The 24,136-nt window shown below is 47.3% G+C and overlaps 3 long non-coding RNA genes across 4 annotated transcripts in view; 1 reads left to right on the top strand and 2 right to left on the bottom strand.

Moving 5' to 3' along the window:
- Positions 1–389: 389 nt before the first annotated feature.
- On the bottom strand, positions 390–1,511 carry LOC310752382. The gene is made up of 2 exons (XR_014542927.1): positions 1,421–1,511; positions 390–488 (listed from the first exon to the last, which is right to left on the bottom strand). It is a non-coding gene; the product is annotated as an uncharacterized lncRNA (long non-coding RNA).
- Positions 1,512–3,861: 2,350 nt separating this feature from the next.
- Positions 3,862–24,136, bottom strand: part of LOC310753113 — a 35,944-nt gene continuing 15,669 nt past the window's right edge. Inside the window, exons 2-4 of one of the 2 annotated variants that reach the window (XR_014543194.1) lie at positions 23,280–23,393; positions 9,096–9,143; positions 3,862–4,867 (exon numbers count right to left, since the gene is read on the bottom strand). This is a non-coding gene — a long non-coding RNA (uncharacterized lncRNA). Of the gene's footprint in view, positions 4,868–9,095; positions 9,144–12,671; positions 12,789–23,279; positions 23,394–24,136 lie in introns of those variants that run through there. The other variant, XR_014543195.1, reaches the window with a different exon arrangement.
- LOC310753051 lies at positions 12,943–21,055 on the top strand. Its single transcript, XR_014543120.1, has 2 exons — positions 12,943–13,082; positions 20,687–21,055. It is a non-coding gene; the product is annotated as an uncharacterized lncRNA (long non-coding RNA).

The raw sequence follows: 24,136 nt of genomic DNA, 5'->3' as shown, positions 1-24,136 counted from the left end.
TTTCATAGCTTTAACTATCTGTTGCAATAGCAAGCCAGCTGTTTCGTCAACAGAACAGAATGGAAATAATTTAAGGCACTATAAAAACATCATTCTGCAACAAGCCATGCCGATTTTCAGAAAAGTTGTCCTATCCCCGCCGCCCCAGCCAGATATAGAGGTATTGTAAATAATACCAGAGGCCCTGCTGTCAAGGAGTGCTTCAGCTTTCCTCATATTTCCTCATATTCAGTCCAAATATCTGGAGGGCTAGGGAACCCCGAGCACTGGAATATGTACTGGTCTTTTAAAGTAGAAATTAAACTACACCTTCCATCAGCTCCAGTCCCACAATGTCTGGAGGGTCACAGGTTTCAACATTTAAAAATATGGTTTCCAGAGGCAAGGAAGGAAATGAAAACTTTCTTTATGGAAACAGCCAACACAGAGTTAGTTACAGGAGATAAGTGGCTTGCTCTTCGATTCACATGGAAGGTCCTACTCGGCTCCTGCGGTGAAGAAGAATGATTGCAGTGACAAGCTCCCTTGTGCGGCTAAAAGAATTATTACTCGAAGCCAAGCCTCAGAGTGCAGCATCGTTAATAAGCTTCCTCCAGGAAAGACATCATTCAGCCAGGCAATGATCTGTAATCCTGATGGTTCCTTAAGATCAAGCTCTGCCACAGCAGGCACTGCGATGCCCGCCTCCATCTATGGCTTGTTTGCTGACTGATTGAGGCTACCCTCAGTTCAATAACAGAACAGAGGGAGCATGAAAAGGGAGGAAAGTGGGGAGAGGGGGTTATAAAATTATGAATATAGTAGTGGAGAATGGGGCTTTCATCCCTCTCTCACTCATAATAGTAAAACTCTGGGCTCACCCCAAGTGAAAATGAACAGCATGGAGTTTGAGATAGAAGGAAGGAGCAGCGTCATACACTGGGCAGAATATGTGAGGACCAGTGCTATTCTTCTAGAGCAGCCTTTCTTAACCTGCGTGTCCCCAGATGTTGCTGAACTACAATTGCGTCTCGAGGCCCCAAGACCCACCCCCAAAATAAATACACACGGACACTTATATTAGCTTAAGTTTTTGGGCAAAATTTTTGGCCACAACTTTATTGAAATACAATCACGTGAGCGGTATTGGCTTAGGCATTGACTCCCCACTATAACTGGCTCCACCTCTCAGGGTGATCGTCAAATGGGGTAAACCAAGCGAGGGAGCAAGGTCGATGAGGACCAACCGAAGCTCACCCCGGGGTTCCTGTGGTCCTGGCATGGCCCTAGCCCCTCAAGCGGACTTCATGCGAGATCCAGGACCCCCAGATTCCTTTTACGGAATACCCAGTTCCTGGAGGGGCAGGTGATGGCCGCACCTCCCCTCCCCACAATCCAACTTATAGTGGCAATGGTGCCCACCTGCGAGGTGACCTCTGACCTGATCCAACATGCTTCTTCTTCTGCATGCCATGGCGCTCTATATTAATACCTCACCTGGGAGAGAATACTCAGTAATCATGGCTCCTCCCCCTTAGAACAGGACTGCATTCTCCTGCTTTAGAGAGCCACCGTTACTTCTGTGGCACCGGCTGACATAACAGCAATTCCCATCTTGATCTCATTCGCATTTGCATGCTTAGCAACCAGTATGCTCCATACTATCACAACATAGCATGTTTGCCATAAGTTTCATGATTGCTTTTACCACAATATTGTATTCAACATCTGAAGGCAACGCTGTTTAGGGAAGTTTTTTAATGTTTGATGTTTTATCATGTTTTTTGGGAGCTGCCATATGGGCAGGGTATAAATATATTATTATTATTATTATTATTATTATTATTATTATTATTATTACTATGGAGCTTCGAAATGTAGACCCTCCAAGTCTCCCTATTTTCCAAGGACAGTCTAGGATTTACAGAAGCTGTCCCAGTTTCTTATTTGATCCCAGAATGTCCCACTTTTCCTTAGTAAAGGGACCCCTGACCATTAGGTCCAGTCGTGGCCGACTCTGGGGTTGCGGTGCTCATCTCGCTTTATTGGCCGAGGGAGCCGGCGTACAGCTTCCGGGTCATGTGGCCAGCATGACTAAGCCACTTCTGGCGAACCAGAGCAGCACACGGAAATGCCATTTACCTTCCCGCCAGAGCAGTACCTATTTATCTACTTGCACTGGCGTGCTTTCAAACTGCTAGTTTGGCAGGAGCAGGGACCGAGCAACGGGAGCTCACCCCGTCGCAGGGATTTGAACCGCCGACCTTCTGATCGGCAAGTCCTAGAGTCTGTGGTTTAACCCACAGCGCCACCCACGTCCCCTTTTCCTTAGGATGTTGTTATTGTCATTGGAGAAATGTTGGAGGGTTTGGCATTATGCGACACCTGAGCCAAGAAGATAACCAACTATACAACCTTCAGAAGATGTCTGAAGACAGTCCTCTAATGCCAGCATAATTCCTGTCCTGAAAAGGCAACAGTGGAACATCTTCTCCAGAGTCTGATGTGAACAAAACACACAAACTCTGCTCATTGTGCAGTCAGTCCCCTCCCCCTCTAGGAACCTGTCAGGATCCCATTGAACCCAGACCCTGGGGACCTTGGGAAGAGTGAGGGGCTGAAGATAGGATGCAACTGTCAGTAAGCAGAGGTGATGTAGGGATGAATGAATATGTCAATGAACCAATGAATATGAATGAATATGTCAATTTTGATTTGTCCCAGTTTCTCATTTTTCAATCATTTCCCGGTTTGCCACATTTCCGCACTTTTTTTAAAAAAGTCAAAATTACATCAGCATTTCCTTGCACTCTTTCTTTGACATACATTTCATCAATTAATTTTCCCTGATGCAACAGTTTTCTGTATGTTAATGTTAGATGCATTTTTAATCCACACTTTCCCCAGGGGTCAGTTTTGTACCCATCGTTTGGTTGGAAGACTACATTCCCCCCCAAAATTAAGGGTGAACATTTTGAAGAATAGCTGTGTTTCAGCTTGAGTACTGTTTCGGGGAGAAGTGTGAAGCCAGCTGGTTGCCTTTAAGATGTAAAGAGAACCAAATTTCTCCCCTACCCCCTAATGTAGGCTTCCTCAGTCTCGGCCCTCCAGATGTTTTTGGCCTACAATTCCCATGATCCCTAGCTAGCAGAACCAATGGTCAGGGATGATGGGTATTGTAGTCTCAAAACATCAGGAGGGCTGAGGTTCAGAAAGTCTGCTCTAATGGATCAGGCTCAGAATCAGTACACAGAATCCTCTGGCAGTAGTTAGGGCCATAGCGCTTTGAAAGGACCTACTGCTAATACCTACCTTGGCCCCTTCTAATCTCCCTCTCCAGTGTTCAGCTTTGAAACTATGTTGTGGCCTGGCATCGCCAATCAGAAGAGTGCCATTTTGGTTGACATCAAGTAAGCCATTTGTGGGTGGGTGAGTGAGTGGGTGGGCGTCCCCATTAGTGATGTATGGAAGTGAGAGCTGAACCATAAAGAAGGCTGATCGGCGAAGAATTGATGCTTTTGAATTATAGTGCTGGAGGAGACTCTTGAGAGTCCCACGGACTGCAAGAAGATCAAACCTATCCATTCTGAAGGAAATCAGCCCTGAGTGCTCACTGGAAGGACAGATCCTGAAGCTGAGGCTCCAAGACTTTGGCCACCTCATGAGAAGAGAAGACTCCCTGGAAAAGACCCTGAAGTTGGGAAAGATGGAGGGCACAAGGAGAAGGGGACGACAGAGGACAAGATGGCTGGACAGTGTTCTCGAAGCTACCAGCATGAGTTTGACCAAACTGCGGGAGGCAGTGGAAGACAGGAGTGCCTGGCGTGCTCTGGTCCAGGGGGTCACAAAGAGGCGGACACGACTAAATGACTAAACAACAACAACAACGGGTGGGTGTCCCAGTGGCATAAAAAAAGAAGTAAAGGTAAAGGACCCCTGAATGGTTAAGTCCAGTCAAAGGCATCTATGGGGTTGCAGCACTCACCTCGCTTTCAGGCCGAGGGAGCTGGCAGTTGTCCACAGACAGCTTTCCGGGTCATGTGGCTAGCATGAATAAACCACTTCTGGTGCAACGGAACACTGTGACAGAAACCAGAGGGCATGGAACCACCCTTTACTGCCGCAGTGGTACCTATTTATCTACTTGCACTGGTGTGCTTTCAAACTGCTAGGTTGGCAGGAGCTGGGACAGAGCAACGGGAGCTCACCCCATCGCGGGGATTCGATCCTCTGACCTTCTGATCAGCAAGCCCAAGAGGCTCAGTGGTTTAGACCACAGCATCACCCGCATCCCAGTGGCATAGGACAGGTCCACAAGCTTGGGGTGAAGAGAAAGAGGAAATGGAAGCCATAGGGAAAAGCAAGGTAGGAGGAAATTCTACTTGGAAAGGAAGTTGAGGGTAGCACACAGTGTATCTCCAGGACCAAATTTCCATAGATATCCATGACTTAGTGGGCATTTCACTGCTTTTTATTGATTCTGAAACAGTATCTCTCCCCCAGCATTTGTAAATGACAGGTGAGACAATGAATGCAGTCAGCTAGACCAAGCAAATGAGTTATTAGCTACTCATTTCAAGGCAGAAACATCAACAGCTCAGCTACAGGCTCGTGAAGCCGCAATGCTTGGCTCATCCACACTGTCACATTCCCCAACAGGCCCCGGCACGTCGGCTTTCTACAACAGATTTAACAAGCAAACCACCAAGGGACGAGCCCTTTCCGTGGCAGGGTTCGCATGTCCCCAGCGGTAGCTCCGCGTTGAAACCATTTTAGGTGACACTGAGTAACAGCCTGTAGAAATTTGATGCACGGTAATTGCAAGCATGAGCAGTCCCACAACAGGGACATCAGTTCTTGGGCAGAAATTGTTGGTTATGATGTATTCCTATAAGAAAAAGAGAGAAAATACATTTCTTGCAACTCTACCAGATACTGAATCTATGTATTTTGCATAGAATCTAAGCAATAAGTGCTAAAATCTACCCAGTGAGCATCTCTGTGAAAGTCTTTGGTTCAAATCTCAACATAGCCTCAGCTCTGCCTCGGAAATGTAGCCATCTATGAGCAGCTCTTTTAGCTGGGTACTTCAGTTGGTAAAGTGTGGTGCAGTCAATGCCAAATGTTATGTATTCAGGGTCACCTTTGACTGGACGTAAACATCTGGGATCCTTTCCCCCTTTACCATACGTTAAGTTGTGGGTGAACATATCAGACGACACAGCGATTCTTCAAACAGCTCTTGTTTATTCACAGGCCAGGACAGAACTGAACTGAAGGGTTCAGTCAGCCTGCTTATATAAAGCTCCAGTACAACGTTACTGTAACAACTTTCTAAAACTATCCAATCACTGAACATCACTTTCAGTCCTTTATTTGCATAACTATCTACAGTATCTCCCTGCTGGCCCAGGGTGAGAACTTCAGTACATAACACCACACACACACACACACACACACACACACACACGTATTAATAGGCAGACCCACGCCCATTCCCAAAGCACAAGACTTCAATTTCCTCATTTGTTAGACATAATGATGAAGGTTGAATAAGTTTTGCTTTTGTGCTCTTGCACACTACCTAGGATTTATATATATATATATATATATATATATATATATATATATATATAAGTTTTTTAACATATCACTTCCAACAGTAATTAAACATACTTTTACATCTTATTCATTTTTTTTACTTCCATCAGTCCTGTCTGAAATTTTTCCAATCTAATCTCTTAGTATGCATTCCTTATTTTCCCTATTACATTTCAATCTCATAATCAATATCTCTATCTTTTTCTACTTTGTAACACTTTGTATATTTCTCCTTGCAAAACTTCTTGTAGTCCTACTGGCGTAATTTGTTGATTACTGTTGCTCTTCAGATAACACTACCTAGGATTTTTGAAGGGTGTGTGTGTGTGCACAGGTACATACATATTTGTGAATTTGTGTCCATGTCATAAATGAGAAATGTGTTGTGGAGGACGAGTGATTCAGGCGAGACATTCCACCAAGCTGTGCTTCCTGGTGCTGAAGCCCAGTGGCAGAACAATACCGTATTTTTCGCACCAGACCACAAGACGCACCTAGTTTTTGGAGGAGGAAAACAAGAAAAAAAATATTCTGAATCTCAGAAGCCAGAACAGCAAGAGGGATCGCTGTGCAGTGAAAGCAGCAATCCCTCTTGCTGTTCTGGCTTCTGGGATAGCTGTGCAGCCTGCATTTGCTCCATAAGATGCACACACATTTCCCCTTACATTTTAGGAGGGAAAAAGTGAGTCTTATAGAGCAAAAAATACGGTAATTAATCTTGCGACCAGAGGGAAACAGGAGGGTGCAGGTGAGCACACGCAAATCATACACAGAGAGGGGAAAAGCTGATCTTCAGGAGCCATTTGCAAGATAATGCTCCCGTTTGTGTGTGTGTGTGTGTGTAGCAGGAAACATGAACAGGTGGAGGCTACACCAAGCAGAGACAGGAGCAGCCTGGGACGGAAGGGAGAAGCAGAAAGCTGCCTTGGAGGTCACAGCAAAATATTGCTAACTTCCTTGCTTCCGCCCTGGTGCAGTTACGCACTCTCGGTGCCTGGAGGTTATAGGCAAGGACATGAGATATTTGCTGTACCAGGTTAATCATACACTAGAATCTGCTTCATTTCCTTAAATTCTTGATAAAAGTCTGAGTCACCACGCTGAGCTCTGTCAGTTTATTTACTCTGCAGCGTGGGCCAAAGAGGGAGGCGATGCGAATCTCCCAGCAAATAGCTGGCATAACCCAAAGCCTTTTGACTGTGATGGCTAATTTCACAGGAATATTAAACTTGCAGTACAACATGGGGAGGGCATTGGGAGGTGTAGCAATGGCCACAGCCACTTTATAGTCTGATAATTCATTCCTATACTAGGCCACTGAGTGAAGCTGGGGCAGGAAATGCACTTAAGAAAAAGATTCTCATTCATTTGGCTCTACTTTCTCTCGGTGGACTTTGGTCAGAAGCTCCACTGACCTCTGGCTAAACAGTCCCAACAGAACTTCTTGCAAGCCTTTCTCATTTATTTACTTATTTTGCCAAAACGCATCTAGAGGCACAGATCTAAACCCGATTTTTGCACCCTGCCAATTTAAGAGCTAGAGGCAATGACGTTCACACCGCCAGTAATTTGCTGCCAAGAATGCTCAGAATGCCTGGAACAGCTCCATAATGTAATAAAATAATTAGTGGAAGCATCAGGCAAAAAATTAAAAGAATGCAGAACAGACAGGGCAAAAGCCTAGGACACGTGTGAGGAAATGAGCGGTGGGGAGACATCATCTCTCAGCTTCTGCTTCTGCATAAAACTGTTCATGGAGCCCTGAATTTCAGGGCAAAAGAAGTTGCCATACACCAAGACAGACCATTGGTCCGTCTCGCTCAGTATTGTCAACAGAGAGACAGTGTGGTGCAATGGTTAGAGTGCTGGACTGGGACCTGGGAGACCAGGGTTCAAATCCCCACTCAGTCATGAAGTTCACTAGGTGACCCTGGACCAGTCACTCATTCTCAGCCTAACCAACCTCACAGGGTGGTCGTGACGATAAAATGGGGAGGACGCCAGCTCAGTTCCTTGGAGGAGAGGTGAGATCTAAATGTAAGAAAGAGGGGGGGGGAGAAAGAATTGGTGAGTGGCAGAGCTCTCATCCAGTGCCACCAGAAGATGCCAGGGATTGAACATGGGACCTTCTGCATACAAAGCAGTGGTGTAGCATGGTTTGCCGGTGCGGGGCAAGTGTTGCGCCTCCTGGTAGATTAGGAACTGGCCAGTGTCACCAGAGGATCCCAGGGATTGAACATGGGAACTTCTGCATACAAAGCAGTGGTGTAGCATGGCTTGCTGGTGCGGGGCAAGTGTTGCACCCCCTGGTAGATTAGGAACTGTCCAGTGCCACCAGAAGATGCCAGGGATTCAACACGGGACCTTCTGCATACAAAGCAGTGGTGTAGCATGGTTTGCCGGTGCGGGGCAAGTGTTGCACCCCCTGGTAGATTAGGCAGCTGGGTGGAGGAATGTGCTGGTGGGGTGGGGGGTTTCCACCCTGGGACACTTTCCTGCCTTCCTCCCTTCTTGGTGGGTGGCACCGGTGGCGCCATCCGCCTCCCCCTCAGCCAGGCCTGGCAGCATGCAGGTAGCGGTGGAGAGGCGTGAGGGTGGGGGGGCATGCTGGCAGGCACCACATTGGGAGAACTCGGCACTCTCAGGACCCAGCCGGGAGTCACTGGTAGCAGCCTGACAAGGGGCCACCCCCACACACAAACACCTCTGATGCAAAGTAAGTGTTCTGCTACTGGTCTGTTATGGTCTGAATTCTGGTGCTGGAGGAGACTCTTGAGAGTCCCATGGACTGCAAGAAGATCCAACCTATCCATTCTGAAGGAAATCAGTCCTGAGTGCTCACTGGAAGGACAGATCCTGAAGCTGAGGCTCCAATACTTTGGTCACCTCATGAGAAGAGAAGACTCCCTGGAAAAGACCCTGATGTTGGGAAAGATGGAGGGCACAAGGAGAAGGGGATGACAGAGGACGAGATGGTGGGACAGTGTTCTCGAAGCTACGAACATGAGTTTGACCAAACTGTGGGAGGCAGTGGAAGACAGGAGTGCCTGGCGTGCTCTGGTCCATGGAGTCACGAAGAGTCAGACACGACTAAACAACAACTGGTCTGTTGGCTCACTGAATGCATATTATACTCCAATATTTCCCTGCTATTAGAAACTCACCAATAACCAGTGATTGTTCCTTTAAGGGGAATTGGGGGGGTTTTGTCACCGATACTCATAGCATCTTGGATATATATGTGAATCTTGTTTTAATACCCTGCAAGTGGGTGAAGAGTAAATGGATGGATATTTACGATAATTGGGTGCGGGTTTTTGTTTTCGTTTTTAATGACAAATGCATGGGTTTCTCATGGAAAAAGAGCATACGCGGCCCAGTCCAACGATTTCCATTTTGTGTACTATTAAGTTCTATGCAATTCTCCAAGGTACGAGATAGCACTGCACCATTAATTGACTACAGTTGATAACACGGTACTTTTAACCTACTTTTCCATTTTAAACAGTACTCACGCGGCTCACAAAATCCGCACAATGCAATCCATCAGAGAGCAAAATGAACTAATAAAACAGAAAGGAGAAAACAGAAATTTAAAATGTTATCAGTCCGTGGAGATTAAAAGACCACCTCAACATATTTTTTGAAAGAAAGAAAAATACAGTTATAAGGCAGCACAAAAACACCCTCCAATGATTATGTCTTTACTGCCGGCCAGATGGTGAGCAGAAATGGAGTTGGGTAAGACTCATTCAGGAGGACATCCCATAACCTCGGTGCCGCAGTAGGCTAGGCCTATTTCCACCACACGGGAAAAATAGACAGTGGAGTGCACCTCTGAGGGTGAAGTCAACCTCCCAGAATTTTACTGGACTGTCCACATATAATTCTGCTTTTCCAGTTGTTCTGCATTGCTTTCCCAATATTACTGCATTTTGGGCATCTGAAGGGGCACTCCTGCACTTGTTGGCATCCATCTGTCTCGAGAGACAATGGAGTGTGCCTTCTCTCCTGGGCGCAAGCCTGGGCAGTGTGTGTGGAAGTCCTAGGCTGCCCAGACAACAAGACTCCCCACTCTTGGCCTCGGTGATGTGGTCCAAAGGAAAGCAGAGCGATACATTTGGCATCTGCTTGGCTGCCAGATAAGGGATGCGGGTGGCGCTGTGGGTTAAACCACAGAGCCAAGGACTTGCCGATCAGAAGGTCAGCGGTTCGAATCCCCATGACGGGGTGAGCTCCCGTTGCTCGGTCCCTGCTCCTGCCAGCCTAGCAGTTCAAAAGCACATCAAAGTGCAAGTAGATAAATAGGTACCGCTCTGGCGGGAAGGTAAACGGCGTTTCCGTGCGCTGCTCTGGTTCGCCAGAAGCAGCTTACTCATGCTGGCCACATGACCCGGAAGCTGTACACCGGCTCCCTCGGCCAGTAAAGCAAGATGAGCGCCGCAACCCCAGAGTCGGTCACGACTGGACCTAATGATCAGGGGTCCCTTTACCTTTAGCTTTTTGGCTGCCAGATATATCACCCACCCCTCCCCTAATACCCCATACCTCCATTGTGGCTAAAGGGAATTTAAGGATACATGTCTGTCATTCATTCCTTGCAGGAGATGCCAGTGTACCCGCAGCAAACAGAATTGCTGTGTAAAGTGTGGAGCGGCTCTGACAGTGAGTGAAAGGAGCCAGCCTGCTGGTTCATGAATAATTCACATTTTTCAAAATAAAATAAAACAGGGGCCGGTGTCCCTCATTGCCTCGCAAACACTGGCATCAAATTTCAAAACAGTAATTAAGTCTCCTCCAAACAGAGATGAAAAATATCCTGTAGGGCTTAAGTGCTCTATCAAAAATCTCACCCGATCGGACCTGAATGCTCTCTGCAAACTTTTCACGGCACCAGACACCAAGAATTATTTGTAAGATTTTCACAAGGGGTTTTCAGGGTGGAATAAATCTCTGAGACAATCAGGTTCCATTTGGGAACAATTCATCAGCAGGGAGACAGACAGAGTGTGCAGAATAAATTACTCTTCTGATCTGGCAATGATGGGTCACCCATAAGAACCTTTGGAGAGAAGCAACTGAGCTGGGACCACATAAAAACCAGAATGTGGAGTCCACAAATTGAAACCGGAATGCACTTTTGCCCTCTTTCCCCACCTGCATCTTTTCTCCCTATGGAATGAGATATTTTAAGAAGAAGAAGAAGAGTTTGGATTTGATATCCCGCTTTATCACTACCCGCAGGAGTCTCAAAGCGGCTAACATTCTCCTTTCCCTTCCTTCCCCACAACAAACACTCTGTGAGGTGAGTGGGGCTGAGAGACTTCAGGGAAGTGTGACTAGCCCAAGGTCACCCAGCAGCTGCATGTGGAGGAGCGAAGACGCGGACCCGGTTCCCCAGATTACGAGTCTATTGCTCTTAACCACTACACCACACTAGCTCCAGGGTGGAGAAAGTGTGGCTCTCCAAACATGGTTGGACTCCAACTGCACATCATCCCATGCCACCAAGGTCCACCACTCTTAACCACTACACCACAACACCACACTGGCCCTCAAGAGGCTTGGACTAGGTAAAGACTATGCATTTAACACTGAGACCCCATGGATATACGGTGGTATATAAATTCAATAAACAACAACAACAACACCAAAAGAATCCTTGGAACTGTGGTTTACCCCGCTCAGCACCCTTAACAAACTACAGGATTGTGCATCTCGGCCAATGGTCAGATGACCCAGCAGCATCTAGAGGTCCAAATATTAGCTCCCCCCAGCTTCGAAGCTCCTCTGTCTCTCTCCTTATTTCCTTGCCCAGAACTCTTTCTTCAAGACAGATGTTGCTGGATTGCAGCATCTGTCAGCCTCAGTCAACATGGCCAGCGATCAAGGATTAGGGGATCTGTGGTACAGCAAAATCTAGAGAGCCACAGATTCCTCAACTCCAACTTCTCTGCCTCCTGCTGCCTTGGTCTGGCCTTCTCTGAAAGAGTTACTCTGAAAGGGAAATTCCCTTATTCCAAATAGGATTCCTCGCAAGAAAAGGGGAAAGTTGACAGCTATGCTTTTCCTCGTCCCCTTATCCATTTTCACTTTCTCTTTAATTAGGTCCCAGTTACTCCGTCCAGACCCGCCAAGTATCCCTCTTTTCCAGGGACAGTCCTGGATTTACAGAAGCTGTCCCAATTTCTGATTTGATCCCAGAATGTCCCACCTTTCCTTAGGATGTCCCTATTTTCATTGGAGAAATGTTGGGGCAACCCCTGAGCCAAGGGGATAAGTATACAACCTTTAAAAGACATCTGAAGGCAGTATAGGGAAGTTTTAAAAAATGTTTAATGCTTTATTATGTTAAATGTTAAAGCTATGGTTTTCCCAGTAGTGATGTATGGAAGTGAGAGCTGGACCATAAAGAAGGCTGATCACCGAAGAATTGATGCTTTTGAATTCTGATGCTGGAGGAGACTCTTGAGAGTCCCATGGACTGCAAGAAGATCAAACGCATCCATTCTGAAGGAAATCAGCCCTGAGTGCTCACTGGAAGGACAGATCCTGAAGCTGAGGCTCCAATACTTTGGCCACCTCATGAGAAGAGAAGACTCCCTGGAAAAGACCCTGATGTTGGGAAAGATGGAGGGCACAAGGAGAAGGGGACGACAGAGGACGAGATGGTGGGACAGTGTTCTCGAAGCTACCAGCATGAGTTTGACCAAACTGCGGGAGGCAGTGGAAGACAGGAGTGCCTGGCGTGCTCTGGTCCAGGGGGTCACGAAGAGTCGGACATGACTAAACGACTAAACAACAACAACAACAACATGTTTCTAAATATGTTGGAAGCCACCCAGAGTAGCAGGGACAACTCAGTCAGATGGGTGGGGTATAAATATTATTATTGCTGCTGCTGCTGTTGAATAAGACGTCCCTATTTTCATGGAGAAATGTTGGGGGGTATGTTTCATTTCTGAGAGCAACTGCTAAGCTCTCCTCTGCTGCTCAACTTCACTGTGACATCATCCCCTCAGCTTTTGTGACATCATCACTGCCCATCCAGCTGTTGCCTGGGGCTTCATCATTGCCACAAAATCCCTTACCTGTTTGAGCATCTAACATGCAGCTTCGCAGAGGCCTGGAAAATCCCAACCAGCAGGACAGGAGGGAACATACAGATCTGCAAGATGCCAAATTCCAAATTCACAAAGTTGGCAGCTGAAAGGGAACAAGAAGGGCGGGAGCAAAAGAATCTGGGCTACTTGCAACCTTTGCCCTCCAAGCCTTCTCCAAGTGACCTCCTGCTTCAAATCAGCTTTGTTTGTTTAAGCCCACGGGCAATTGCTGGTTCAGTGTAAATCGAATGTAACTTTTCCGAGAGCTCATGAAAACTTTCCCCGCAAAGGTCATTGACTCTTTGTCTCCAAGAAGCCTTTAAACAGCGGCGACTGGCGTTGGGCTGAGCGCGGCTTTCAGTAGGGGATGAATGGCATGTTGACCTCCTCGATTCAAAGGTGAGCAGGGTTCATGTCTTTTCGTTTGCAAACAGGGACCCATCTAACCTTTACATAATGCAATCTATGGCTCAGCATTTAATTGAATGTCTGAGGAGCGCATCAATTTGGGCAGAGAGAAACAGTCCAGTTGATGCCATTATCCAGAGCAATTCAAGATAAGGAGGAGTACGGGGGGGAAACCTCGTGTCATTTGTTGAAAGGCACGGTAATTCACTTAAATCCTGACACCTTTGATAAAAGCTAATTTATGAAGAGGCAAACAGCAATCTGCTTGCAGGGCCTGGGATGGGGATCTTGCTGTTAATACAATCTGTCCTTCGCAGACGGCCGGGGCTGGCTTTGGAAAGGGAGATTCGTCCTCCAAACTGGGCAGAGAAAGGGCTCGACCCTTTGGATACTTTCCACCTGCCTTGCCCCACCCTCCAGACTCTGCTTCTCAATTTGTATTGTATTATTTTATGCACTGTGGCTCAGTGGCGTAGCGTGGGGGGTGCAGGGGGGGCCGGCCGCACCGGGCGCAACATCTGGGGTTTAGGGTTAGGGGGCGCAAATCCACGGGTTAGGGGGCGCAAATCCACGGGTTAGGGGTGCAAATTACTTGCCTTGCCCCGGGTTCTGACAACCCACGTTACGCCACTGCTGTGGCTTGCTGTTGTTTTATTAATTGTAGTTTAGAAATTATTTATTGCAATTCTTAAGAGTGGATTTCTGTTTAATTTTTATATGCTGATATTTAATACTATTCTATACTATTGTTGAATGTTGCTTTATTTGATGTAGGTTGCTTATGTTTTATTATCACATTGTTGTATTGCATTAGGTTGTTATAAGGTTACATTCTTTGTTTCTTGAACTTGTAAACCGCCCTGGGTATTGTAAGATAGAAAGACGGTATACAAATTAAAAGTGATGATGATGATGAAGAAGAAAAATCCCACTGAGCAGGGATGGACTTTGGTAATATGGTGCCCTGAATGAGAACAAAATCCCACCCCCCCATCTTTGAGTAGGTACCTTTATAAATACAGGTTTATAATTCTTAGCCTTTTTTGTGCTGTATTTCTAGAAAATATAGTGCCAGAACTCAACAGAACTCAATATAGTGCCTCCCTTGTTCTCTTATAATGGCAATGGCGCCCAAGTGAGATGTCCCAGCACTGAGTTCCAGTGAGTTCCAGCTGAAAAAAAGCCCTGATTATTCTGATGATGCACTCCCTCAGCTCATGCTCATGCAGGGGAACCATCCACACTGCCTTAAATTCAGCACTGGCTGCTGAGGCAGGTCTAAACCACTGAGCCTCTTGGGCTTGTTGATTAGTAGGTCAGCGGTTCAAATCCCCACAATTGGGTGAGCTCCCATTGCTCTGTCCCAGCTCCTGCTAACCTAGTAGTTTGAAAACACACAAGTGCAAGTAGATAAATAGGTACCACTGCGGCAGGAAGGTAAACAGCTCTTCCATGAGCTCTGGTTTCCATCACAGTGTCGTGTTGCACCAGAAGCGGTTTAGCTAGCCACATGACCCAGAAAGCTGTCTGTGGACAAACGCCAGCTCCCTCGGCCTGAAAGCAAGATAAGCACCACAACCCCATAGTCGCCTTTGACTTGACTTAACCATCCAGGGGTCCTTTACTTTTTTACCTAGTGGTGTATCTTCCTTTAACAACATCGCTGCATGTGCTCAGTAGAGAGTCAGTGCATGGGTTACATCATCGGCCTGATATTGTCAAATGTTCACTGCTGCTAGAGTCAGGTGTCAAATCCTGGCAGCTATCATGTGTCAGCTGCAACTCCCCCCCCCCCCCCAATGACTCAAACCTAATTTACACACACACATCTTCCAAAGCTATTTTCGAAAGGAGAGGAGCAGTGCACATGCGCCTAACCCAGGGCTAGACAGTGTGGTGTCCATATATATATACATTCAGATGCTAACTGCTACCTATCTGATAATGCTCAGCGCTGACAGCTGCTGCATGCCAGCTGTCAGATAGTGTCAAATGACTGGGATTGCAGCATCTTTCCGTGTTGAATGCTGATGATGAACGGCGAATATGTGCACATCCAGATTTGGGGTGGGGGGGAGGACAGTCGCAGGAGTTCAGGAAGCAAATTTGTTTCGGCTTCGTATGGCAGCATCGCTCAGGCCTGACCCCCTCTTTCTCACTCCATTCCAGCTCTACTCAGGCCTCCCTACCTCCATCTCGCCACTGCCCATCACAGAGTCTTAGTTCTGGATGAAGGGCTCCATCGCACAGAGCTTATTTCAAGGTCTGAACTTGCAGCCTAGGACCACGTGGTTACAATCCATGCAGCAACGTGTGGGGCGGTGGGAAGGATGAGCTTGGTTTGGAAGATAATAACCAGGGAGGCAGAACTCCTTGCTCCTCTGAACTGTCTGCTCCATCCCTCCCTTCAAGCTCAGGGCAGGTAAATGAGAAAGCTCCATCAAAGTGAAGAATGAATGGGAAGGGGGAGGGGCGTCATTTTGTCTTCTGTCTTTTAATCAAAGGCTTGGGAGATCTTACAGAAGGAAGGGAATGAAGCCTCTGGGCAATCTGATCAGATAAATGAGCAACTAACAACAAGCCAACATCGTTTAATTAGATCTGCAGCCAAGTCTGAGACAAAGACTTAAACTCAGATGAGCTCGTTCCCAACTGACTTTCAAAAATCCCCCGCATGCTAAGTATTCTGGGGAGGCGGAATCACTCCAGTAATTTTGTCCGGACACATTTGTATACAGTGGTACCTCGGGTTACATGCGCTTCAGGTTACATACGCTTCAGGTTATAGACTCCGCTAACCCAGAAATAGTGCTTCAGGTTAAGAACAGTTTCAGGTTAAGAACGGACCTCCGGAACGAATTAAGTACTTAACCTGAGGTACCACTGTACTGGAAAGGCTGCCAGGGAGGAAAATCCTCTGGATCTCAAAATGGTTAGAGTGACATCATGACAGCTGACTCCATCAGGATCTCAACCAAGGAAGGGCGAGATTCCGGTTCCTTGTAGATAAATTGGTTTGCTTTCGAGCTGGGAAGAGAGTTGGGAGGTAAATAAGACCAGGGTGGGGAAAGTGTGGCTCTCCAAACATGGCTGGACTCTCAACTGCCCATCATCCCATGCCAACAAGGCCAAAGGGATGATGGGAGTTGGAGCCCAACTTCTGGAAGACCACAGGGTCCCCATTTCTGTGGTATAGGAGGTGATAGTGAATAAATCTAGACCAGTGTAATGATTAGTTGCATCAAGACAGATGCACCCTTTATTCAGGTTGTCAGGACTGTGTCCAGAGATGCTGCTGACCTCAAGGAAGATCACTCTGCAGGACAGGCGGGGAAGAGGATTCTATGTCTGCAAGCTGGCAGGGGTTCAGACTCTTTAAAGAAGGGACCAGAATGCTTCCCTCAACCACCACACCAAGCACTCAAGGGATCTTAATTTTCCAGGTAAGCTGTCAGAACACACTGTCAGAACAGTTTCAAGCTTTGGACCTGGAGGTCCAACAGCAATGCTGGAGTTCATGGTTCCAAGGCAAGATTCTGCCTTTTATATTCTTGGCAGCTCTCAGCTATGGGTCTAAACAACCTTGGTCTCTAGACAGGGCCAGCCCAAGAAATTTTGGCACCTGTTGCGGACTCCAAAATGGCTCTAGGGAAGCAGGGATGAGGGAAGATCTACATCAGGAACAAGGACGGAAGGATGATTGACAATGGGATCTGCTGCCGCCATGGATCCTGCCACTTGAGGCACTTGCCTCACCTTGCCTCATGGGTGGGCTGGCCCAGAAGCACCAGTGGTCACCTTTGGCGAGGACAAGGCAACTTCACATGGAGCTGTGATGTGTGCAGAGGGGGGCAACTAAGATGGTCAAGGGTCTGGAAACCAAGGAATGGTTGAAGGAGCTGGATATTTTTAGCCTGGGAAAAGAGAAGACTGAGAGGAGATATGATAGCCATCTTCAAATATCTCAAGGGCTGTCACATGGAAGGCGGAGCTAGCTTGTTTTCTCCTGCTCTGGTGGGTAGGACTTGAACCAATGGCTTCAAGTTGCCATAAAGAAGATTCCAACTCAACATCAGGAAGAACTTTCTGACTCTAAGAGCTGTGGAACGGACTCCCTTGGAAGGTGATGGACTCTCTTTCCTTGGAGGTTTTTAAGCAGAGGTTGGATGGCCATCTGTCATGGATACTTTAGCTGAGATTCCAGCATTGCAGGGGGTTGGACTAGATGACCATCAGGGTCCCTTCCAACTCTACAATTATATGATTCTTTTATTTTAAGAGGAGCTGAGAAGGGAACAACGAGTAGAAAGAATCAGCGAGTTTTGGAGACAACTGGAAAGATGAAGCATTGGGGATCCACAAGTTCATGTACAGTGGTACCTTGGGTTACATACGCTTCAGGTTACAGACTCTGCTAACCCAGAAATAGTGCTTCAGGTTAAGAACTTTGCTTCAGGATGAGAACAGAAATCGTGCTCCGGCGGCGCGGCGGCAGCGGGAGGCCCCATTAGCTAAAGTGATGCTTCAGGTTAAGAACAGTTTCAGGTTAAGTACGGACCTCCGGAACGAATTAAGTACTTAACCTGAGGTACCACTGTAGTTGCTTTTGAGGTGGTGGTGAGATGTTGGTGGTTTAGCACTAGCAAAGCCTATCCCTGTCCCTGCCTTCTCCTTCCACCCTCTGGGCCGCTCAACGTGCGTATTTGTAGGTAATCAAATATGACTTTTAAAATACTGTAGGTCTCCGATAATCTGTCCCCACAAGGCACTTGACCTTGAAAACCTGCCCTGGTTATGTCTGCTACTTGGGGAAGCAGAGAACACAAACAACAAGAATAGTAACTGGCGATCTGCAGCAGCCTTTTAATGGCACTCCCAATCCCTTTACTTCCTGGGAAATCGGGCCATGATTTTGGATGCCAAGAAATATAGCCACTAAGAGTAAGCCTGCCTAACACGAATAGACAACCTTATATATATAGAATTAAAGCCAGCAACACAGCAACCATTAGTCTTGGGGGAATGCACTGTAGCATGCCCAAATGCCCCAAGATCACCCATCATATCATTTGGCACATTGCTCAAAACACAGTGCAAAGAACAAGCAGGAGACAGCAGCTACTGGGGGAAATTTCTGTAGCCGTTTGACTTCTGCCTAAAAAATGCTCTCTTCTTTTCTGGTATTTTGAATCTCATTATGCAACCCAGGCTCGCCTCCGCAGATGGGCATCCGAGGCAGATGGCTTTTCTCACGTGAGCAAGCTCCCAAAATCATTCAGGAATGCAGCAGAAATAGATGCCCAGCCATGCCAGTCTGGAATGAAGTACAAAGTCTGGCATGATGGATGAGGCCGTACAGTCATATCTCAAGTTACAGACGCTTCAGGTTGCGTTTATTCGGGTTACAGACTCGCCGAAACCCGGAAGTACCGGAATGGGTTACTTCTGGGTTTTGGCAGTCACGCATGCACAGAGGTGCTAAATCATGCTTTGCACATGCGCAGAAGCGCCGAATCGCAACCCGCACGTGTGCAGACACGCTGCTGCGGGTTGCGAACACTGCAGGTTGTGAATGTGCATCCCGCATGGATCACGTTCGCAACCCGAGCATCCACTGTATTTGGAAGATGCTCTGTTGCCCAGGGGGACGCGGGTGGCGCTGTGGGTTAAACCACAGAGCCTAGGACTTGCCGATCAGAAGGTCGGCAGTTCGAATCCCCGCAACGGGGTGAGCTCCCGTTGCTGGGTCCCTGCTCCTGCCAACCTAGCAGTTTGAAAGCATGTCAAAGTGCAAGTAGATAAATAGGTACCACTCCGGCGGGAAGGTAAATGGCGTTTCCGTGCACTGCTCTGGTTCACTAGAAGCGTCTTAGTCATGCTGGCCACATGACCCGGAAGCTGTACGCCGGCTCCCTTGGCCAATAAAGCGAGATGAGCGCCACAACCCCAGAGTCGTCCATGACTGGACCTAGTGGTCAGGGGTCCCTTTACCTTTTACTATTGCCCAGGACATTTTGCTGCTCTAAGCAAAACTGAAAATGCTGCCCCATTGGGAGGAGGGCCACTGCAGAGGTGGTTTTAGGGGAGTTTGATCAGTTTCCCCACAGCGGACACTGCGCACGGCCACAACAGCCATGCTCTACCTGGACCATCACAGGAATCAGAAGAGGGGAGAGGGCTGCTGTTGCACTCAGGTCCTCCTTGTGGGATCCCACTAGGCATCAGATGGTGGGAATTGGATGCCATTGGCCTAACCCAGCACAGTAATTCTTGTGTTCTTATAAGACGTCTGTAATGGTTATATGGGGTTGCTCGTGCGTAAGTTGCCGCCACTCCTGGCTAGGTTGCCTGGTTAAACCTTTTCCTGGCTGGACAGCCCTTCACTTCGTGGCTGTTTCAGTCGCTAGCAGAATCCGTCAGTGGGCGTTTCTTGAACTTCTTCCAGCAGAACTGGTTACTTCCGGATTTTGGCACTTGCGCATGCGCATGCGCAGAAGTGCTAAATTGAGCTTTGCGCATGCGCAGAAGCGCCAAATCACAACCCGCGCGTGCGCACATGCGGCGTTGTGGGTTGTGAACGCTGCGGGTTGCGAACGTTCTTTATCCCTGGTGTTACGCTGATTTCCTTCCCCAGCCGATGAGTTCCCTCTCTCCCTGCTGGGCCCTTCTCCAGCATCGCTTGGGAGCCTTGCCTCCACTTCTGGCTCTGATGTCAGTTCCCTGACAACGTCATTTTCAAGGAAGGGGCTGAGTGGATGGAGCAGTGTCAGCACTGAGAGATGCGCACACACACGTGTTGAGGAACCGGACCAGAATCAATAAACCTGTAGACTCCTCCAGACACCCATATTCAGCATTCATCCTGATATGCTTGCACCAAGCTTACATGCTGGTTAGACTATGTCTGGTCTCTATGGATGTCCGGGACCATGCTGAGGAAGGCTACACTGAGGAGGAATGGTGGGAGCCACCCCCTCCCCCTGCTCTTGCTCCTGCATCTTCCCAGGAGCAGGAGGACAGTATAGATTTGGAACAGTGGTTTGAAGAGGGGCATAGTTCAGAAGGCAGAAGCTGGGAAATACTGGACGGGGAACAGCTAGGAGAAGAAGCACTGGGGGAGAGAGGGTTAACAGATTCACAGTCTCTGGACAGCATCCAGCCCCCTTCTCCAAAGTCACGGAGAGCTCAGAAAGTGTCAGAACAGAAAGCACAGAGGGTACAAGCTCAGATTACAAGTGACGTAGATTAATAGGGACAGAGGGGGGAGTGTCCCTTAATTGGGAGCACCGCCATTTCTAGGAGATGGGTTCTTTGTTCTCTCGTTGTGGTTATTAAAGATTCTAACTGGTAAGGCGTTCCTTTCGTTTGTTCTCTTATCGACTGCCATGGGGGGGGCACCAATTCCCCGAAGCCTGACAATGGAGCATTTGATCTGATATGCTTATAGGTCAATGAGTATTCATACTGCATTCAGGAGGTGTCTTAAAAAAACACATTTCCCCATTAATCATTCATTCATTCATCCCACACTTTTTGATGCATTTCCCATCATTTTCCCAACTGCAAAATGTCTTCTTCTTTTTTTGTTTTTACAGTGGATTTGTTGCACTGCGGCAAGAAGAACACTTCGATTGTTCAAACTTGGAGTTCCGGTCTGCAGTCAAATCGCTCTTACAGAATAGCGACAGTCTGGAAATACCTTTGAGATGCAGACCCCGCTGTTCAGATCTGCCTGCACCCAAGGGAGGCCACATCATTCTTCCTCCCCTCCTGTGTTTTTTCCCACCCCCTTCCACCCGCGTTGTGCGTTGCAAAATGTCCTGTCCGCTGCATGGCGGTGCCTGTCGCACACTTAAAAAGGAAATTTCGCTGATGCAGCAGGTTCCACTGAAAGCTCCCTCCCTCCCTTGCTCCCTCTCTTTCTTTCTCACTCTCATCAAAATAATTAAACAGTTTCAAGCTTTGCCAAGTTTCTTTTCTTTTCTTCCTTAAGACCCGAGTGCTTATTGATTTCTTTCTAGGCTATCGTATCTTCCAACTCTGCCAACAAACCGGCAGGATCTTTCAGTAAATCTGCTTACATTTCAGTGGTGGTGTTTACTTATTGGATTATTTAAGATGCATTTATTTATGAAGAAGAGCTATAGGAGGAATGGACGTGTGGGGAGGGGGTGGCTACTTTCCTGCCCTTTCTACTCTAAATGCCTTCTGGCTAAAAATTGCCGGTATGGAAGTTCAAGAGCAGAAACCTAGCTTTCAGAGGCAGATTCCCTCGCGGATAACCAGGAGAATGTAGGGTTTGTTTATTTGTTATATTCCAGGGTGGGCGGGGGAATAGAATATGCCATTACCCACTGCTCCTACATTAAAAGTAAAAGCTAGTAATGAGAATTCAGGCAAAGGCGTCAGCTGAATGGTGGCAGGGTTACCAATTAACAAATGTTTTCTTGAATTGGCCGAAAAGGCCTTGGGCCCTGGTTGAGGCCAGACTAATCTCCTTGAGACCCGGGACCTCCAAAATGTTATTATTTGTGGACCGCAAGGTCCTCCTTGAGGCATACCAGGAGAGGTGGTCCCGTAGGTACGAGGGTCCTAGGAGGTAAACCCATCACATCACATGTACCTGGCTTTGAGCATCATCAAGAAAAATACAGTCCCTTTACAAAATCTCACAGTAGCATAATGAAAGCAATAAAAACGATTGGTCCAAGTTCCGCTTGGATTTATTTACAAGCCTCCGATCCTTGCAACAACAACTGGACACAGGATTTTCTTCTGCTGTCCATGTCCAAGGTTAGTTGCTCTCGATATGCACTTGCACGGAGAAACGTCATAATGTGTGAAATGGGCCACTGTGGATATAAACCCACGGCAGTTCCTTTGTCCCACGTATTGACATGGATTATTTGCTGTGGACTGCATCTATGACAGGGCCTGGGGTGAGAGCACATGACACAACCACCTCACTAAAGTTGAGCAAATCTACCTCTTGGAGAGGAGATTACCTGGGAACACCATGCATGCTGCTGTGAGTTCCACGTTGGGGGTAAAATGGTATACTTGAAATGTGCTCTGGAAAACAATGATTTTGTCAGGATGCTGTCAGCGGCTCCCAGCTGGTTGCCCAGGAAAGTACAGTCATACCTCAGGTTACGGACACTTCGGGTTGTGCGATTTTGGGTTGCGCACCGCGCCAAACCCGGAAGTACCAGAACTGGTTACTTCCGGATTTTGGTACTTGCGCATGCGCAGAAGTGCTAAATTGAGCTTTGCGCACGCGCAGAAGCGCCAAATCACAACCCGCGCGTGCGCACATGCGGCGTTGCGAACGCTGCGGGTTGCGAACGTGCTTCCCGCACGGATCGTGTTCACAACCCAAGCGTCCACTGTATAAAGGCAAGGACAAGTTTCTTACTGTCCTTTTTAATTTCAGTCTTTACAGAGAGGGTATAGAACCCAGCCTCTTGGATAATGGCGTTGTCCCAAGTGAATCTCCACTCCCATCTCTCCCATTTCCTCATTTGTCATTCTCATCGTCTACTCCACAGCTTCTGCTATGTGTCCTCTGTCTCTGAGTTCTTTGCTCTCCTAGTTTTAAGGCTCGCTGGGTTCTGGGAGATGGAGGGTCTGGAATGCTTTCTAATCACAATGTGTCCGCTGGGGGTTATTCCGGCTCTCCCATGATTTTCCAACATTTCCCCTCATCTGCCTCTGAACTGCTACCTCCCTCAAACCCCTGTTGTAAATCTATACAGTGGTACCTCGGGTTAAGAAATTAATTCGTTCTGGAGGTCCGTTCTTAACCTGAAACTGTTCTTAACCTGAGGTACCACTTTAGCTAATGGGGCCTCCCGCTGCCGCCGCGTGATTTCTGTTCTCATCCTGAGGTAAAGTTCTTAACCTGAGGTACTATTTCTAGGTTAGCGGAGTAACCTGAAGCGTCTGTAACCCGAGGTACCACTGTACTGTTTTCCTCTTCCTCCTCCCTGGAAGGGTCAGGGTGCGGAGGCAGTCTCCACCACTCCTCCCCTGTCCAGTCCCTTAAAGATCGTGTGCTTCACACACTTAAGTTTCCCCACATGAGTGCATATCTGCAAGCATTTGGATCAAAACTTCTCTCACTGATAAAGTATTATGTAAACTGGCACTAACTGAACCCCTTGAATATGTTTGCATTATAGAACTTACCTCGCAAAAGTACAAAGAGCAGCAAACAGAGTCGAGGGAACTAAATTCTCCTTACACAGGAAAAGGGGTGATTTATCTGACCTTTGCTTCAAGCCCCTGATCTTTTTGTGGAGTCTGTGAAATGAAGAAGTGACCTTGGCTGCTGAAGAAAAGATCTTGTATTGAGTGACAGCTTCATTAAACGAGTTAAAGGAGCAGGAGGAGAGGTGAAGAGAACGCGATGGCTGAAGCAGAGACTCTCTCATTCTGCACAGTTTGCTGCCCATAGGCAATGATGAAATTGCCCCTTCCTTCCATCAACAGCTCTTTTTTATGGCCCAGACATATCTATGATGGCATCTTATATCTATGATGGCATCTGACAATCAGACCGAGTCAGCCTCCGCCACTCCAATTTCCTTGCAAGATTTGCTCTATACCTTAGTGGACAGAAAGCTGGGATAGAAATTTCCAATCTGTGTATGACAACAAATAATAGTCCTTGTTATGTACTGAGTTGAATAGGATCCAAAATGCAGCAGTCTGATTGGTCCTAGAACAATAGGATTCAGAATGCAGCAGTCTGATTGGTCCTAGAGCAATGCAGCAGTATGATTGGTCTGCAGGAGCCACCCAATCCAGCTCCAGATGGAAGTGAATCCACAACCTGATTGGCCTACAGGAGACTTCCGGAATTAGCCAATCACGTGCAGCCCATTGTGTAAATAATGTATATAAAGCAGATACTTTGAGGGGACTTTCATTCCTCTTCACCACTATGAGCTGAACAAAGAGCATGAGATCCACTCTGAGTATATTTCAGTCCTTGTATTTTTAAAAAAGTTATAATAAAACATGAAATTGAGGCAAAGGTCCAA

Source organism: Podarcis filfolensis (genome assembly GCF_964270895.1).
Source record: "Podarcis filfolensis genome assembly, chromosome: 17".
Classification (NCBI taxonomy): Eukaryota; Metazoa; Chordata; class Lepidosauria; order Squamata; family Lacertidae; genus Podarcis; species Podarcis filfolensis.
The sequence above is the reverse complement of the archived record's forward strand: the minus strand, read 5'-3'. Positions and strand labels throughout refer to the sequence as shown.